This window comes from Adiantum capillus-veneris, chromosome 9 (assembly GCF_014529385.1).
Source record: "Adiantum capillus-veneris isolate H3 chromosome 9, ASM1452938v2, whole genome shotgun sequence".
Lineage (NCBI taxonomy): Eukaryota > Viridiplantae > Streptophyta > Polypodiopsida > Polypodiales > Pteridaceae > Adiantum > Adiantum capillus-veneris.
This window is the reverse complement of record NC_140939.1, coordinates 17,571,771-17,592,103: the sequence shown is the minus strand read 5'-3', so window position 1 is coordinate 17,592,103 and position 20,333 is coordinate 17,571,771.

Here is a 20,333-nt window from a genome sequence, read left to right as displayed (position 1 = left end):
TCGACTCTTAAATCACCGACTTTTGTTAATACTTGGTTTGTAGAGTTTTTTGGTCACTTTTGAAGCCATGGACTTGTCCGCTACATAGTCCTCATGCTGCTCATTCAGTTTGAGCTCATTCGAAGTTAGTTTGACTTCATATGTCAAATTTGACACTTTGTATTCTTTGAGCTGTTTGCTACTGTTTAAGAGATTGCCTTGACTATTTTCTTGAAATCATCTAGGTACATTGTGTATAGACCTTGTCTATAAGCTGCCCGTGGAGTCAGAATCCAATTCTGGCATGTGGCCAAAACCTAGATTATTTACTTGGGACCCCCTGGACCCCTGCCAGACGGTCATCTAATGATATGGAAGTGTTCTACTATCTAGGGTCATGCTACAGTTCAAGTATCATCCAATTCGGCTGAGCTGAAAGGCCGTTATGGTCGTCTTTGTGTCGTAGAAATTTGTACACAGCTAGGATTCTAGGGTTTTTTCTTGGGCCTAGACTTGCTACCTGACTGTATAGAAACGTTCTTTGATGAGTTTAAAACTTAGCCCTCATGTCTCATGTGAGATAGCGCTGGAAATGAGCGACTGTGGACTCTGGGAATTGCGCGCGAAGAAGGTAGAGAGCTCTCTTCTCCAAGAGTGACTAGTGAAAATGCAGTGATTTTGGGCTACCTTGGATATCTATACTCGGACTTCTCAAACTATTTTTTCCCAGATTCCCCTGTTAGTCCTATTAGGCCGTGAAATCTACGTTAGAGTCAAAAATTTCCTCAATCGGACTCCGTTAGCTCATTCTGTAAGAATTTGCAAAAACAGGCCTTGGCGGCCTAATTTAGGCTTCCCGCTTTCGTTTGTTGTTTTGATTGAAAATTTTTGTGCTTGTTTGTCTTGGTTTTTTTTATCATAAGCGTATCTTCAATTTCTCCATCTGAGCTGCTATTTATTATTAATTTTTGACCTATTTATTTAAAAAATCAAAGAAAATAATAAAATACACTAAAAACGAAAATTGAAAAATCAACAATTAATAAAATCCATTGAAGAACACTATTTTATTACTTGTTGGTGCATTTCTCCATTTTTAAGCTCCAATATCATGAAAAATTGATAAAAATAAGCAAAAAAGGCTATTTTTAATGTATTTTTTGATATTATATACACTGTTTGCACTCATTGGGGAGATGTTATCAGTTAAAATTTCCTGATGCTTTGGCACACTGATTTCCTGAGATGTTGGTATCAATGATGGCGGTTGTTGAGTTTTAATTCTCCATTGGTATTTTGGTTTTCCGTTGATGAATTGTTGTGGTTGAGTGTTTTGAGATTTAACTTTCCACTGCTTCATCGGCTTTACAGTTTGTGGAGAAGATAAATGCTCCTTTGGTTTCCAAACCCATCTAGTGCTAGTTTCTCTTTTGAGAGATTTTTTTCTCTGAGTTGTTAGATGTGAAACTGTTTTTAGTATAGTAGATGAGTTTTTGGGCACCCAAATTTGAGACGGATTGTATTTGATTTGTGCCTGTGGTACTCAAATTTACCTGACTCCTTGCATGCTACTAATAGCATTTACTTGTTTAGAGGCTGAAGTAGATTGATTGTTCCCTGGTTTCTTTTGTGGGCGACCTCTTTTCCATTCCTCTTTGCTCGGTGCAATTGGAACTAAGAGTTGTCCTCCTTTAAGTGATAGCTTGAGTTGATTGGTGTCCCAATGTGGTACTGCCTTGTATATCCACATCCATGAGATTCCAAGAATCATCGTTTCATTCATATGTTCATCTAGTATGCATACAAATTGATGTGGGCATGAAAATCCATCTACTATCACATTCAAGTTGACTACTCCCAATGCCGATGTTGGGTTTTGTTGCATCCTTTGATAGCAGATATTCCCGATGCTAAAGACTGATTCATAGTTTTCTTGTAAGTGGATTAACTGACTGCATTCATTCAAGATCTGATATCTACTAATGCATTTGTGTTATGATTGTTCAGTTGTACCTTGATGCTAAGGTCAATTCCATCCAACCATTCATCATCCGTTGACACTGCATCATTTTGTAATTCCCATAATCTTTCACCTGGTTCCAAAGTGTTTGATGGGAATAGATGTTCGTTGATTTTTGAAAGCAGCTTTCCTCTTGAGAACTCAAAGTCGAGCTTCCTCTTGAGCTTCATCAATAACCTGCTGTCGTATAATCTTTCTCTACTTTGCTGCATGCATTTTCTCTAGCAAATCATTGGTTAGTGGCAAATGGTACTTCTTTAAACAACATCCACTAATCCAGTTAGCCATTGGTTTACCATCTATAGTGGGAAACTTAACTGCTCCACTTGGAGATACGTGGCCCAACAACATCTATGTCCCATTTTGCAAAAGCTCTAGCCCCCATCATTGGTCTTAAAGGCATGCTATCTACCATGGTTGGAATCTTTGCTCGTTGCAATGCATCACATCTTCAAACATATTCTTTGGCATCTGCAAAAAGTGTTGGCTACCATATGCCTGTCATTAAAATTGCTCTAGCGATGGTTTCACTAGAAAAGTGACCTCCAACTGATCCAGCATGTGCTTGTTCTAGAGTGGGTATATATTCATCTTCATTTGCACAGAGACGCAAATGTTGATCCTTCCCTCTTCGATACAATTGGTTTCCAATAAGAGCATAGTCTCTTGCTTGAGTTTCAATAGCTCTTTGGCGGCGTTTACTCATATCCTCCAAAAATGTTCTGCTTGATAAGTAAGTAACTAGATAGTTACTCCACTTAGGAACTAGTGAGATTTGAAATAATATCACATGAGGTATGGGTGCTTGTTTCTGGCATTGAAGATAATCTTTCACAAATGAGTGAACATCACTTCTCATGGTTGGCCAAAATACTCCAAGTCTCAAGATCCATTGCATAGTTTGGCCTTTTGCAAAGTGAAGTCCTACTATGGTAATGTGTGCTTGACTTAGGTATTGGGTTTTCTCCTTCAGATTAATACACAAAAGAAGTATTCCTTCTCAATTTCTATATAGCCTTCCAGCTAGTTTTTGATACATAGCCAATTTCCCAATTAATCATGGTGTAATAGGAAGCGGTATTTGGAAACCCACTTGAGCTAAGTCATCAATGAAACCATATTTTTTGACCAACGGGGTATCATTTCCATAGAGAACAGATATGCATCTGGTAGATCATCGTCTACCCCTTTTGGTGGTTCTCTTGAAATAATCCTTGATAAATGATCCGCTCTTTGGTGTGTGGTGACTTTTTTTACAACTACAGTGAAACCAAATTTGAAAGAATGATTAACCATCTCACTATTCTCCCTGTGTTGCATGGCTTGTTGACCAAGTACAATAAAGCTTGGTGGTCCACAGAGAACACAAATTCGTTGTCTAATAGGTAATGTCTATACTTTTTTATGGCATAGATCATCCATAATCCTTCTCTTTTGGTGGTTGTATAATTTTCTCTATCACATTGAGCTGTCTACTAGCATAAGAAATGGAAAAATCAATTTTTTTGTCTCCTGGTTGAGCTAATATACACCCAATGAAAAAATTGGAAGCATCAACATGTATATGGAATATCTTATTCCAATCTGGTGCTTTCAATATTGGTGCTGAAGTGAGAGCTTGTTTAAGCTTCATGAAGGATTCTTCACACTCACCAGTCCCTACAAAGAGTGTAATCAGGCCATACATGGGTTTTGTGCTTATAGCATACATGTAAATGAATCGTCTGTAATATCCACAATGTTCCATGAAATCCTGAACCCCTTTGACTATTGTTTGTCTAAGCAATTCAACAATAACATGAATTTTATCCATATCGGTTGCTATGCCATTTTTAAACACTATATGTCCAAGAAATTTTCCTTGTCTACCCATAAAGGTGCACTTTTCAAGATTTAAGCAAATCCTATAAAGTTTACATTTTTCGAATACCTTCTTGAGATGTTCAAAATGATCAACTCGGATTGTTGAATGTACACATAAATCATCCATATATATATACCTCCAAGAAATTACTAAGATATTCTTTGAAAGCATGGCTCATCAATCGTTGAAAGGTGGCAGGAGTATTAGTTAGCCCAAAAGGCATAACCCTACATGCAGAAATACCCCATTTAGTTGCAAAGGCAGTTTTATGTTGATCTTTGGGATCAATCAAAAGTTGATTGTACCCTAAAAAGCCATCTAAAAAGCTGTAAGCTTCTTTTCTTGCAACTCGTTCTAAAACATGCTTGGTGATTGGAAGAGGGTAGTTATCTCTAATGGTGGCTGCGTTCACTTTTTTGAGACTGACACACACTCTTAATTTTCCATTTTTCTTGGGTACCACCACAATTGGAGACACTCAATCCGTGTGTTCAATTTTATAATTGAATTCGGCTTCCTTGAGCTTTTCTATCTCTTCTTTGATCTTTTTGGTAAATGTTTCATTATAAGTATATGGATGTTGTCTACTTGGTTTTGCATCATCTCTGATAGGTATGGTATGTTGACATATTTTTGGATCAACACCCTTGAGATCTTTATAAGACCAAGAAAAGACATCTCGATATTCTTTCAATAAGCTTATCAAAAGCTCTTCTTCTTCTTCTTTTGTCAAGTTGTTCGTAATGTAGGCAGGTCTAGGCTCTTCTGTTGGTTCGGCTAGATCTATTTTCTTTGTATTTTCAGGTCCTCCATATGACTCACCCTGTTTTCTTAGTTCCCTCACAAGTTGTTCGACTATGATCTTTCGGTCCTGGAGAGTATATTTCTTGTAATGGGATGGAGCAGTCATTACATCTTTACTCTCTTCCTCGGTTGTTTCTATTTCAGTGGTATACATCTCCTTTAGAGTTTTCTTCAACTCTTGATATTTTTTCTTTCATTCAACTCGTGTCATGGATGATCATCATCCTAGTGTTTAGGTTTTGAGCGAGTTTCCTTTCTCATTTTCCTTGATGTTTTTGATGTTCCTTGTTTGTTGTCTGAAAGATATGTACTTGTGATTTTGTCTTTGACACAATCATGTGCATCTACCTGCATCAAAAACTGTGTTCTGCTAGAAACTGATGGCATAAGTCTAGATTTCAAGTTTTTTGTTTCACTTTTTCTTCTATACCATTTCTGTCTCCTTGGTTTCTTATTTGGGAAAAAAAAATTCCTCCCCTCATTTTAGGAGTATCTGTGCTCTAACATGTTCTTTTTCTGACCCAGAATCATCAGATGTACGTGAATGTTCTTCAAACTCGTCAGTAGCATCATAACAGAGGTCTGAAGAGACTTGTTGAGCTTTCAGTAAGTCCTTGGGTTCCTGAACTTCATCTTCAATGTGAATGGTTGAGATCATTTGTATGGGAATTATGTCATAACCATCCTCATTGCAAAATTGAGTAGGCATAGACGTATTCAGACACACATCCATTGTTGCCAAGATTTGAGTCCACTCAAATGGCTCAAACAAATGCTCTGGAAAGGATTTGTGTATGTATGCTTCATCTGTGCAATCCCTTTCTAAGATACATTCTTCTTGTTTTAAACTCCCATTTTTTGAGGCTCCACACATCCAAATAGGTGTGTCTTTGTTCAGCCAAGATGGAAGCTTTGATTCAACTGAAGAGACCGAGTCCAATTCTTGAATGGGTGTTTTCATTACATCTCTATAAGTGTGACCTTTCAGATTAAGCCTTGTGGTTGATCCCACTTGCTTCAAGTATAGGTAATTGTTTCCTTAATCTTGAATGAGCTGTACTTGCCACATGAATGGCCTTCCCAAGACGATTCCATAGCTAAGTTTCTTTCCAAAGTCCACTAGCGCAAAAGTATGTCGATAATCAATTCCACAGGAACTAATTATCACTTTTTCAAGCAGTCCTAGGGGTTTTTCTATGTGTCCATCCGCCAATTGTAATTTCATTCAAGTTTGTCTATTGGTCGGTTTTCCCATGATTCCCATATTGGTTTTGTGGCTATGGCCCACTATCCAGAATTGCCATGGTTTCTACATCATTATATCTCACCGTAAGGGTTGTGTCTCCTTCTTCCCCCTCGTAGTATTCTCCGACTTTGCTAATAGGGGCAGATGTAATCTCCTTGTTATCATTTCATGTTTCAATTTACCCGATTTTTTTGCGATTAGCCCTGTTATCTCCACCTTCTCTAGAGTTTTCTGTACTTAATATGGTCTGATTTTTAACAGTTATCCCAAGGTAAGAGTACATTGAATGGGTCTTGACATGATTGAATGGATGTTTTCTACCTCTAGGGTCTGTTCCACTCTTTTTACTTGAGTGGTTTTACACACTATGGACGCATCTTCGTTGTCTCCTAAGTAAGAGGGTAGTGTTTTTAGAGTCATTGGTTTAGACATTCTTGATGCTTCAGAGCCACAATCCCCATACAAGGATTGTATATCATTGTCCATATCATGAGGTAAATTGTCTAACCAAACTTGCTCTATAGGAGCTGACTTCAAAGTTATGCTCCCATCATTAATCTCTCTTACTTTTTCTCATAAATGTCCTGGCCAGTCTTCCTCCACAAACGGAATTCCATCTAAAGCATCTTCCCTGTCAGGCGCTATGAGTTTTGGCTTTTTGGTTTCAAGGTAGGGTTCTACCACCACTTTGGATTCTCTTTATTGGTTTCTACCACAAGCTCCTCGGGTTTTCTATACTCTCAAGCTTGGGTTTTTGTTTTTCCAGCATCTCTTGAGTAATTCTTACCAAATTTTGATAAGCTTCAAGCTTAGCTTCTTCCATATCTGGAGAAGGATAGTTTTTCCATTTGTTTTCCATGTTTTGGTTTACTTTAAGTCCCACTTGGAAAGCTTCCAAGGTTGCATTGATTGGCTCTAAAATTTTGTCTACCAAAATTGATCCTCCATATTTTATTGTGGTTTCCTTGATTTCACTCCCAGTTTCTTTCATTTTTTCCTGGAATAGTTTCTTGGCTTTGTCCTCAATTTTGTCCTTTTGTTATTGTTTTCTCATCTTATACCTTTGACTTCTTCTTCTGTTGGTCTTTTGAGAGGAATTTTTAGTGCTCTTTGATTCATCAGAGGAGTTATGTTTATTTTTATTAGCTTGGGCTCTAGTGATTACCTTAATTGGAACAATAGGTTCACTTTCCCAAGAGCTACTAGGTATCACTTGGACTACATTCACCACTGCTTTTCCTTTGTTTAATGGATTTTTTGGACAGTCTTCAGGGAAGTTTCCTCCCTTTTTGCAACATTATGTACAAAAAGCTTCAATTGGCTTAATGCCAATGATCATTTGCACCACAATTATGGCAGTTTTCAGTCCTTGGCTTAATCATGGGTCTTACCATTGGAGGTCTAACATCTTGATTAGCTACAATGTACATCAGTGTAAGCTCTGGTGTAGCATAAGTCATAGATTCTTCCATTGAAGGTGGATGTGAATTATACCACTCTCCTTCTACCATTACTGTAGATGGGCTAGGCTCAACATAAGGTGTAACAGACACTACTGCTTGTTCATCTATGACTCCTTCTAAATATATGTACTTTACAAGTACTGCATTGTGTCCATGATATGGAGGTTGTTGACCCACACTCGTTTTGGTCTTTTCATACCCATTGATGGTCTTTGTATTGGGGCCATATTAGGCTGATATCTATACATGGGTTGTCCTTGTGGCCTCATAGGCACATATTGAACATTTCCATCGTACTTTGATGAGTAATAGCACTCATTGGTCTCATGGTTGGTCCATTTACCCTCAATAGCACACCATTTTTGCGGTCTAATTGGTTGTCCCTGTTGAGGTATCCCTTGTTCTGGTCCTCTCATAGGTGCTTTCTGCATATTACTCATCATTTTGTTCATCCTTTTGAGCATGTCTTCTATGGATGTAAGTGGTGCTACAGCTGCCATTCCCACTTGTGTTGGTTTTGTGGATGTTGTTTTCTCACTATGAGTATCCTTAGAGACACCTTCTTCATTCAAAATATCACAATTGTCTTCCAAGTCAATAGCATCTGATACACTCTCCTCTAGGTTATATGCTTCTTGCTTTATAGTATAGCACAAAGTTCTTTGTTTAGCAATCCTTCTAGAAACAATGACACTAACCTTTTTTCTAATGGTATTTCTAATTCTGGGCATCTTGTAATGTATTGCTTCATCCTCATTGCACAACCCCTAATAGACTCACCTTGTTTCTGTTTGAGAAGCTATAGATTTGAGCTACTGTATTATGTTTGATCCCGGTTTTGGAACATGCAGCTACAAATCCCTGAGCTAATGTATTTTAATCCATGATTGACCTTGGTGGAATATTTTGGAATTATGTCAAAGCTTTTTCTTCTAAAGTCATTCCAAATCCCTCAAATTGAGTGTGGAAATCAAATATGCGTTCTGCTCTAGCACTTGCTTGAAGCTAGCTAAGTGGTCATATGGATCCCCAGATCCACTGTATTTTCTGACCCATTTTTGAAAAATCTGCTAGTCTGACACGTCTATTTGGCTCAGCTCCAACTCTTATGGCAGTTGGTCCTATCTCAAGTCCTTCAAACCAATCTGTTGGAAATAGTGACTCCTGTAGCTCTGGACTGGATTTAATGTCACTTGATTTTCTTTGTGATGAGGTAGGTTTGGGTTTTTTAACATTGCTCCCAAAAGATCTCTTGCGGAGTTCCTCTCTTGGAATAGGATCAGGTCCTTGCCCCAGTATCCAATCTCTTGTAGAGTACCCTTGGTATCTAATCTGTTCTACTTCCTGAGGACTCATCATAACAAAGTTATTGTTATAACAATCCCTAAACAGGTAAGTTGGTAGATCTATTGAACCCTTGTCTTTGGTTTTGAAGATATAATTGAACTTCATGGGTGTTAACTACCCTGATTTGGCATGAGAGGTCCATAAAAGATCCTTGACGTTCGTATCCTCCCAACAATAGACTCCGATCCTAGGATTATCAGTGGTAAGCTGTTTCAAGATTTCACATCAACTTGGTCGTATCCCTCAAATTCTAAAGTCGATGGTCCTTCTTTTGCTAACATATCTAGAATTATTGTATTCACTTCTAACCCCCATTTGTCTATTACATCAGGATTTTCAACTTTTACATACTGAGTCCCGTTTTTATCCATTTATATTTTTTCTTGTTTGTTTGCCCTTATTTCCTCTTCAAACTCTATGTCACAGTCATCAATGCGAATGGCATACTCTTCATTAGGATCCAGGTAAACCTGAGCTCCATGGACATTAATCTTATAAAAGGTGAGTATGTGCTTATATCACACTGTCATTCCGATTCCCGATTGAGTCAAATAGGAAGACATTTTAGATGTTGAGTCTGAATAAGTGTCTGAGACTTCTTCAAAGATAGTGTCCAAGTGATCACCTTGATTCACACTCTCTTCAGTGTATACCCTACTAGCGATCTCTCCAAATATGCCTTGATGTGCTAGTATACGACCATATGTAAGGTTCATATAGACTTGTTAAGCCTTGGATAGAGTACTTACCATCAGATTGAATTGTTTTTTGTTTTTCCACTTGAATTCAACTCCTATTAAGCTCTCAATTCCCTGCCTGCAACGTGGTTCTTGTATCAGTTTTAACCAAGTTAGTTGTTTTCTCTCAAAGACTGTACACTTTTTGCTAACTGTTGTGATTGGTCCTTGTATATCACTTCAATCTGAGCTAAGTGAGTTATCAAATGATACTTCTAGATTTCACCCTTGCAAAGATCTAAAGGACTGTCTGCAACCTGGAAATTGAGTTAACATGTACTAATTTGGATCCGATGGAACCCAAACTTGACCAAGCCTTGTATTATGTTGTTCTAACCCTGTACAAGCTCAAATGTTCAAAATATTATCTCTAGGAATCAAAAGTAAATAATTTGATTATTTACTTTCCTCAGTTTTTCTCACTTTTTAGGCTTGTTTTTCCATATAAACATCTTGTTGTAGTCTCTTGACAAGTTTCACTGAGTTTGAACAAGATTTGTCCAAGTTATCAACTGTTTAGTGTCCACAGACTCTGATTTCAAGAATATGTCTTAAGTCTCACTTTTGTAATCCAAATTTCACCAAATTTGATATGTGGAGTCTACTTGATATGCTTGACCTTGTGGTATACTCAATTGTGCAAAAATTCTCAATTATGGAGCAGATTTAAATAATTGTGATTATTTACTTCTGGGATTTTTTAGTAGCTTTTTACCAAAATGTTGAAACAAACAGGTAAAGCAACTCAACTTAAGCTCCCTAGCCAAGTTTCACCAAGTTTGGATAATCCTTGCTCAATTTGTCAACAGTTTTGCGTTTGCAGACTGACTTTATAAATCTGACAACAATTTTCACTTTATAGATCCAAATCTTACCAAATTTGATATGTGAGCTCAATACAACATGATAGAACTTGTGGTATGCTTGGTTGGCCAAAAAAGTTGGAAAATTGGACAAAAGTAAATAATCACTATTATTTACTTATGGAAAATTTTACCATATTTTCTATTACCAGAGCTTACACACATGTTAAACACTTTAAACTAAGCCTCTGAGTCAAGTTTCACTAAATTTGAACAAGATTTAGCAAGTGAAACTCAATTTCTTGATAATCAGTACAGATTTCAGTTTTTATCAAGTTTTTGGTATGTTTTGTGATCCAAATTCTATGAACCTTCACAAAAGATGTGCCTCTGAGTCAAGTCAAAACTTAATTTGGCCTAAATTCTCAAGAAAATGTAAATAATTTGAGTTTTTGCAAACTCTTGAAAATTTACCTCAAATGCTTCTTTAAGCTTACCCACTGGTTCATATAACTTTTATGAGCATAATCTCCAACAGGATTCGGTGGTTGACAGTCTTTTGGTGTTGTTTCAAGTCGTAGACCTGAAATTCTACAACTTCACATAAACAACTCAACAAATGATTCTTTTGGAGTGAGCAATGATTTGAGATCCACCTCGAATTCTACTTACCCTACTCCTAGGTTCTACCGCAATTGGGTTGTGGAAAATGTCCACAAACACTTGTTTTCTTGTCTTTTTTTAATGGTTTCTTGAGCCTTGATCTTAAGACTTGTCGCCCATCAATCATTCTCAAAACCCTAACCTAATCCTACAATCCTACAAGGTACTTAACAAGTAAAATCTACTCCCAAGCTACCTCTACACAACAAAAGACGACACTCTTAAGCCATGCGGTTTTAAAGAGAAAGTTTTACTCTAGGTGATCCTAGAGGAAGTTAAAGAACAACTACACAAGCTGCTCTTGTTTTTCCTAGATTAGGTCTATTCATCCCCTGCAGTGGTGCCAAATGTGGATTGGTTTCCTAACTTCATCTTATCTTATTGCAGACATAGCGAGAACCACGAACATAATTGTCAATCCATGGGACAAAGCTGACTTGACTAGTGCATAAAGGCTACAAGAGGGTGTCAATCTCTTGGAAAACAACAGACAACTTGCATCTAACACAAGCTACACTCAAATGACCTAAGTCATCAAAGCTAGTCACTAATCGGCAAACAAAACATGACCGTTACAGTATCAAACGACATCCGAATGTTACAAAACTTCTAAGACAAGTATCTAAGACCTAAGCGCACATGCTTGTGGTCTCAAATCTCACTTTTGATGAAGTGCAAAAAACACAATTATTAACAACAGTGAGATTTTGCCCTAGTTGTTTCTGACTCCAAATGCATCTAAATGCTTAGCAATGATGCCCCAATACCTCACCTATGCTTATTTCGTGATTTTCTAGCTTAAATTCCTACTTATGATGAAATTAGGCCGCGGGTCGATGACGCCAAAAGCTACAATTTACCATGATATATTTACGTCAATGCGTATAGCTCTTACTTGTGGTTGCAATGCAACAAACAACATTGCAATGTGACAAAACTGACAAGGGAGTAGGAAGCATGAGAAGGAGAGAAGTGAGCGTTGTTAGCTCACATTGTGTATTGCTTATCCAAAACTTAATAATAACTTATAAAAATTGGCTTTTCTATCTTATCCAAGCTTTCTTTGGTTAAAAACTAATCATCTGGGAGCTCTAACTAAGGATAAATTGATACAATGTGGAAGCTTATAGCTCCGACTCATAGATTACAATATCCACTTGGAAAATAAAAGTCACAATATTCTCAATTTATCAAAAGAATAAGTGTTTTTACAATAAAAGCTCCCCAAAAATGTTACATGGGTTAGCTTGCTGCTAACAGCATCTGTTTCTAAGACAAATGGGTTCAAAGGGTCCACAATAGCTAGAATAGGAGTTGTAGCTAGTGTGGCCTTGAGAGTATAAAAAATTTGTTGTTGAGATGGACCCCATTGAAATTTTTTGCCCTTGGCCATCAGTTGGACTATCATTAGAACTACAATGTGAGAATAATTTTTAATGAACCTTCGATAAATATAGACAAAGACCAAGAAAATATAAAGCTCCTCTAGATTTTTTGGGAGAGGGCCACCTCCGAATGGCATCCACTTTGGATCGATCCATGTGTAACCCATCAGCTGAAATAACATGTCCTAAATAATGAATCTCCTCCTTGAGAAAATAGCACTTGGATTCTTTGGCATTAATTTATGCTCTCTTAACAACTCAAACACTTGCTTGAGATGTAGCAAATGTAATGGAAATTGATATTTTGTTATTTAGTACAATTGACAAGTGAAAAAAGCATGGCTGAGCTATGGGCTATGTGAAAGGACATCACATTTATGTATATTTTATTATTCAAGTGCTCTTTATGAGCTACGATCATTTATGTGTGGCAGGCCAATGTGTATTCACTTTGAGCATTCAATAAATCTATAAATAAATACGTGCAAGAGGAAAATGCTCACACTTGCACGGGGGAAGATTGCACCCAGTGCATGTGTTTATTCTTCTATCCAGTCTTCTCTTCTCTCTTGTCGTGCTGGTGTAGCACTCTGCTTTAGGAGGTGCATATGTACATGCTCTCTTACTCTCTCACTCTTTGTCTCTCTCTGTTGACGTACACCTTCGATGATATGCTCACAGGATTTGGCAGGTATGTAGGTTTGTTTGTTTCATGGGTTGTAGCATGTAGTTTTTGTATTTTTGCAGGGCTCTCCACACCTTCATCTGTTGTAGTGGTATCAAAGCTCATGGCTATGCTCTTGGTGATGCAAGCCATCATAGACATGCATAATTAAAATTGCACATCAAAGAGCAAGGTTGATGATCAAATCTGCGACTACGCAGATCGTCCTAGCACACAGATGAGTGTAGTTTTGCTGTCTTAGAATTGTTATATATTTTTTATGATTTTTTCTTATCCTCATTCTCTGTCTTGATGTTACCATTATTCAAAATTCTAAGGGATGTGGATGATGGGATTCATCACTTAATGCATTATTATGAAATATTAAATAGTAGAGAGTGGATACAATAGCATTACTAAGTGATTAGGAGGAATTATTATTGTTAATATCATTAACGCTTGATAACGTGCATAGTCAGATGATTAATAATATTGAGGCAATTGAAGAAGTGGGAATCAAAGTTAGAAGAGAGCTTATTAGGAAGAGATAAGGATAGTGCATTTTGGCATCATGGAACGTGCCCTAATACACCTCTAGGATTGGCCGCACATGACTTGAATTTAGGATGTGGGGATTAAGAGAGTCCGCTTGTTATATTTTTAGCCCCAAGAGAGCACATATGGTGGAAGTTAGCGAGAAAGAGGATCTCCCAAGGACTAGCCAAGCTTTAACTGCTTATGAAAGGAAACTTGTAGGAGTAGAGGGGGCTGAAGAAGTTAGGCTTTCCACCAAAAATTGGTGAATTAGAAGAAGAAGAAAAGCTAGGATCCGTGCACAAAGGAGCATCAAAGAAAGGATTTAAAAAAACAATCTTTTCCCCTTCTTTGTAACCTTGCAGTGGGACGTCCCTAGCCAAAAGGCAATTTTCCGATGCGACCAAGGTTAAATAAACATGAAAAAAAACTACAAAGGAAGAGTAGCCATGCAATATTCGTGATGGTCTCGATATGATTTTCACCACCAAGTGTCGACTATACAATATGGTTGTCGAGATCATGGTAGCACAAAGAGCATGGACAATAGGCACCAAGAGCAACATGATGCAGCTACAGTATAGCAAGGCATAGGAGCAATTGACCATCGACGTCAACTACTCTCTACAATAGTCAATGACATCATCACACAAAAAACGCATCAGCAATGGCAATACTATCATTGCCACCATATGCATGCAACGATGACTAACTATTTCTCCCTTTCTTCTCTCTCTCACTTTTTGCCACCATTCAAGATCAGACGTTTGTTGCAGCCAGCTATTCCCCTACCTACCCAACCACCTTCTCTTTTTCAGTTGCATGCAAAACCTAGTCCTCACCTTCACGAAAATCCCCTTTTTTTCCCTGTGCCGCCAAAATTTTCTCCCATGCAGACCATGAGCCGTCACCAATCTAGTGTTCCATGGTGGCAAGCCACATACTTTACAAAGCTATCAGTTCACTTCTCTGTAGTTCATTCTCTCTAAGGGGGTGCCAACATGCAACTCACCCTTTTCAACAACCACCTACTTGTGCATGCATTACCCATCCCAGACCCTTTGGTGATGCTTTTAACTCTCTCTTTTATCCCTCATCTACAACTGAGGCACCCATGCCAAGCCAAAAACTACTCCATGCTTTCCATTTACAATCCCTTTGAACCTGTTGTCTCCAACCAACCTTGGTGCTACTCCAGTGCATGGCAGCTCCTGCATACACAACGTGCCAACTACCCCTCAAATCATTCACCCAAAAATTGCCACTCAAAGTCAAGATAAGATGGTCACAATCCACTCAACTATCTCATCCACCCTATGGGTAGCTCTCTACATGTGCCAGCATAACCACTCGCATCCCAATCGGCTATTCAAAGGCCCCATTAACCTGTGCTCATGGCACCCCCGTTATTTTTAGCTGGTCCTCCTCCACCTTTCAAATATAGCCTCCTAACTTTTAATTACGCAAATAACAGAACCATGCATACTGGCCTAACCTATCTATGGAGATCATATAACTTACATAAACTCCTACATATGGGTTTTGACTATTTCCAAAAGCCCCCCTATCTTACGTGTACTAACCCTATTATGTTGTCGTTGATAAGAAATCCTTGACTAAATTTTTCCAACAAATACACATCACCTACTATTTAAGATCTAAAAGCACATTGCTAAATAAGCCTCAATGTATTAAAATTGTAGATTTATAAATTACAGAATGCTCTTTCACTACTAACATGAAAAATGCTATGTGGAAAAAAAAAGAATCTCCCCTAAACAAAGATCATATTTTGAACCCAAAAATGCAAGCACCTACTTAGTAGGTTCCCACATGGGATTTTATGCATTGTAAAAAACATCCATGGTTCACATATTAAGATAGAAATAGATTTAAATCTTGAAGTGCTTTTTTGAATTAAAAAAATCAAAAGAATCCTAAAATGTTGTATCTTAAAGATACTTCATGGATATGTGAAATCAATATCATTCACAATACAAAACATTATCGTGTTTAACTCTTAAATAAATGCTCACAAAAACTACAAAAGCCATAGGTCCAAATCCTCATTGAAGGTGGTTATTTACTCCTCTATTGATTATTCAAATCGTTGATTTCGAATATCAACGAGGTATTTCAAACAGTAGAGAAGATGATTCACTCCTCCTTGATGTAAGGTTTTGATTAATTAAGGCAAAAAAGGGCTAGTTGGATTCATAATAGTGAGAGTTTATAATAATTAGGAGTAAAACAAATTAAAGAGAGAGCACTCAATGAAAAATAGTCTCGCTTGATTGATGAGGATGAAAAGAGCAAACTACAAGCTAAGCAATATGGCCTTATATAAGCTCATAGTGGAAAGGTGGCATTTAATGCTAGAAAGTGATTTCCATCACATGTGGGAGAAGGGTCAAATATCATGTGCCTATAGTGAATATCATGTGACTATAAAGAAGCATATAATCAGGGAATTCTATGTAGTGGGATGCATACATGCACATAATGGTGCATGGGTGATATGCTTGGCTTTAGGGGTTGGTTAAGCTAAATGGATTACCCCAACACTTGATAGATTTGACCAAGGATAAGTCTCATAAATACAACTTTTACACAACCATGAGATGAAGCTAAAACTCGATAAAAATGCTTCCCTTTCTTTTTAGGAGGTGAGGGAGACCTAAGCTTTAGAAGAATGTATAATTTATGGAGACCGAACCAGCCTAACTCACTCATTGGTTGAAGCTTTGATTATTTTTTCTTTTAAACTTGAATAGTGTGGCTAAAATAGAAAATTAGAATGCATGAATAAGTATCAATGAAGTCATTGGCTACCTCAGAAGCTTCAAAAAAGGTTGCAATACAGTAGTCCTCCCTTATATTAAGCAGACATTGAATATGGTGGAGAGGGATATACTCTTTTCTATTGATATAAAAGAAGGGGAGGCTTGGAGTAGTAAGAGAGGCCTCACATAACTCTATCTCCTCTGTGCACTCATTAATGAGAGTACTAGCTCTAAATTGAGCAACATCAAAATTTGAACTCTCTTGCTCCTCAGCTATAGCATCAATTTATTCCTCCTCTAGAACTTCACTTTTCTCAAGTTGCAAGACTGTGGAAACATTTGTAATTGTTCCCTCTTTGACGGTATCTTTCACTTCATCTTGACCTTTGCTTTGCATGTCAAATTTAAGGAACAAATAGAAAATAAAGGCAACTTCCTTGGAACAAGGTTGCGAGGCTTTGAATGGACAGGACAAGACATGCTCATTTGGCAAACAAAAGAAGAATTCTTGGAAAATCTTCCTAATCTCCTTGTTACTTTTCCTTTCTCAAATTTGGTTGGTAATAAATTCCATTAGATGACAATAACTCGTGCCATCCGATACAAAACAATGATCCTCAACTGCTCCTCAAATTATCTGACCTCTTCTGGTAGAAAATCTTCAATTTGTCTAACATAATTGGAAGATGAAATTGAGGATTGAATATATCATATGCCTTTGTGTACAATTCCATGTCACCACCATCCATGACAAAAACCAACATCTTCTTATGTGGGCTCTCTTACAAAATCTCCTCTCCACCCTTAGGCTCAGTTTTTGGCTTTTGAGAGATGGCCTCAAGAGATCATAGTATTGAGTGATGAAACCCAAACAACGTGATACGATATGGAGATAGAGTGTACAAATATGCAAGATTGCATCGTGTGTGTATGCGAGATCGCATCGGTGGTAGATGGGGAGGGTAAAGAGTTGATGGATGGGGAGGGAGAGGAGTTGAAAGATGAGGTGGGATAGGCAGTGATGAATGGGGAGGGATATGAATTGAAAGATGACTTGGGATAGCAATTGATGGTCTTTGAAGTGAATGGAGGGAGATCAAGGGAAGCCTAAACAGAGGGAGAGTGGGAAGGAAGTGATGAATGGGGAAGGATAGGAATTGAAAGATGACTTGCGATATGATTGATGGTCTTGGAGGGAGAGCAAGGGGAAGCCTAAATGGCACGATAAGAGGGTATGCGAGCTTGTGTATCAATGCATTGTCACGGATCTTAGGGCAGGTAGTAGAAGAAGTCAGGGGTTGTCATTGAAGATGTTACACACCAGTATGACACAAGAATGGCCAAGGATATCAAAGCAGGCAAGGAGGTTGAGAGGGATTAAGACATGATATCAGAGGATGCTATCCTTATAGAGAAAGCAAAAATTTAAAGATCATCCAACTCCCTCCTTTATGAAAAAGTTACAGCCAAATGGTTGCGGGTGTCTCCATGTATGGGGATGATGAGCTATACTATGACATATTTCCTTAGGACAAAAGTATGCTTGTAAACCCAAATATTGAGGTTGGTGATACCATGCTATTTATCTATCTCAGGTATGTGTTGCCCTTTTTCTAATTATTAGTGCATGCCTACAAGGGCCTCATTAGGGGATGTATTTTCTTTGACTTCAAGTGTCTTATGAGGGATCTTCCAGAGGTTATGGCTATGCAAGTATCCATACTTGATCCTCTAGTGACAAAATGCCCATTCAACAAGCAAGAAAACCTTTCAAGTTTTTTTGAAGAATTTGACACCCTCAAGAAAAATATGAATCCCAAAATGGCCTTGTAAGAGCAATCAATCATATTTCAGTCAACAATAGGACATAAAAGAGGTGGGGGGGGGGGGGGGGGGGGGGGGGGGGGGGGGCATGGATATTCCATATCTACGTACCTCAAAACTTAATCATGTAACATATCTATGGAAAGATCTTGGCAATGCGATCCAAATGCACTATTGTCCAACAAATTTGAAGTTAAAATGCTCAAGTTATGGCCATTCAAAAAAATGAAAAAACTAGTGAGGACCGTGGCCACAAGCCCATTCTCATTGGTGTAGAGAGTATATTCCAAAAGCATTTTTGACCCTAAAGGGGCCTTTTGGGGTTCATATTTTCCCTACTCAGTGCTGACATGCAATTACATAATATACCCCTATTTTGAAGGGTAAGTTTTAACTCCTAACATTTTTTATATTTTGTGGTATTCCTAGCTAATTGTTAATTTCTTTTAGAGGCCATTAGAGTCTTGTTATCTTTAATATTTTGGAGAAAGATGTTATATTTATGAATTCACTGTCAAGTATTCATGGGAGAAGTAAACTGTAAGTCTGAAGTATGATCTATGCTTGATGGTCCCTTGTTTTCTATTAGTAGCTCCTTAATTGATGTCTACTTGCAGTGCTTTGAGGTTATCGTTGGTCACCTGAGTACCGCAAATAAGGATTACAATATATAAGCTTTCAAGTACTACAATAAAAAAGTGCCTTTACAAACAAACTCAATATCTTGTGGATGGAGGGTTCTTGCCGATGCATGGAAATATCTTGAGTCAAGGTGCAGGATGACTACACTCATTGTAAGAGTGCATCACATGTGCCATTGATTTGTTTTGACTTCTTAACTTATGTACTCATGTTACTTTTTTTTCTATTTGTTAAAATTGCATGAATATATAAAGTCTTGGGTCACGTGGGTAAAAGAGAAGGTTGTTTCTATGGTCTTGGAAAGATCAATAAACCCAAATGATCTAGACTCTCCTATGGTACCCAATCCAAATGATCCAAATCTTGAGATTCAGAATCTCCTATTCCACCGAAGAAAGGTAAATCCACCAAGGGTTTGTATGCAAAGAAAAGGGAGGACAAGAAGAAGATCCATGCAAAGATCCCTGCAAAAAGGAGCCATGCAAAGAAGAGCCCTACAAAGAAGAGCCCTACCAAGAGGAAGAGCCCCACTAAGAAGAAGAGACCTAAAAAGAAAAGTAGAAGCAAATGGCCCTCCATTCCATTCACCATTGAAATTCAAGGTTCAAGAGCGTCATTCAACTAAGAACAGTAAGGGGGAAAAGCTTGGTGTTAACCCTCACGGCACACGGACACCCATCACCTACGATGGACGCGTATTATGTATTTGGTAGAGTCAGGTACCGGGCTTGTCGGACCAATAAGGAAAGGTAGAGTGATCGTCGATCAGAGGTGCACTTTAACTTGGACATTCAAGGGATTAGTTGGTTAAGCATGGGCGCCCAAGTGTGAATGGGGTGAGCTCCTATAAAAGCCAACTAAACCTAATTTTTACTCATTCTCTCATTTGTGCAATTGAAGAGTGCTCTTGCTCCATCTCCATCTTCTTCTTCTTCACCTCCTTGTGTGTGTGTGTGAGAGAGAGAGAGAGAGGGAGAGTGTGTGTGCGATCGAGCATTACGAAGGCACGACGGCGGCGAAGTGGTTGAGCGCGGCACGACTGCAGCTTCTTCTTCATCGCGGCGAGGAATCCACCACGAAGGCGAGCGTAGAGCGGTGAGTGACACACCCTTTGTTTTCTTGAGCTTGCTAGTTTAGGCTTGTTGTGTGCTTGGAGCCGTTTGTGGCTCGCATACGGTGTATTGGCAAGTCCCTTGCTTCGACAGTGCGGCAAGGAGCGCACATTTTTGGCGCCGCTGCCGGGGATATGCCCTACACTAAGCTCGGTTAGCACTTTACGCTTCCTTGTGGTGCAATTTCTATCATAGGAAAGGCAGGGAAGGAGTATGTGGAGATTTCTGTTTTTTGCGTTTTCTGCATTTGCTGTCAAGTTTCAATTTTCTGCTATTGTCTGCGTTTTTTCAATTTCCGCAATTTCTGCATTTTCAAGCTCGGCGTTTTCAATTTCTGCAATTTTCTGCATTTCTGCGTTTTTTTAATTTTCTGCATTTTCTCAATTTCTGCGTTTTCTGAAATTTCTGCATATCTGCGTTTTCTGCAATTTTTGCATATCTGCGTTTTCAATTTCTGTATTTT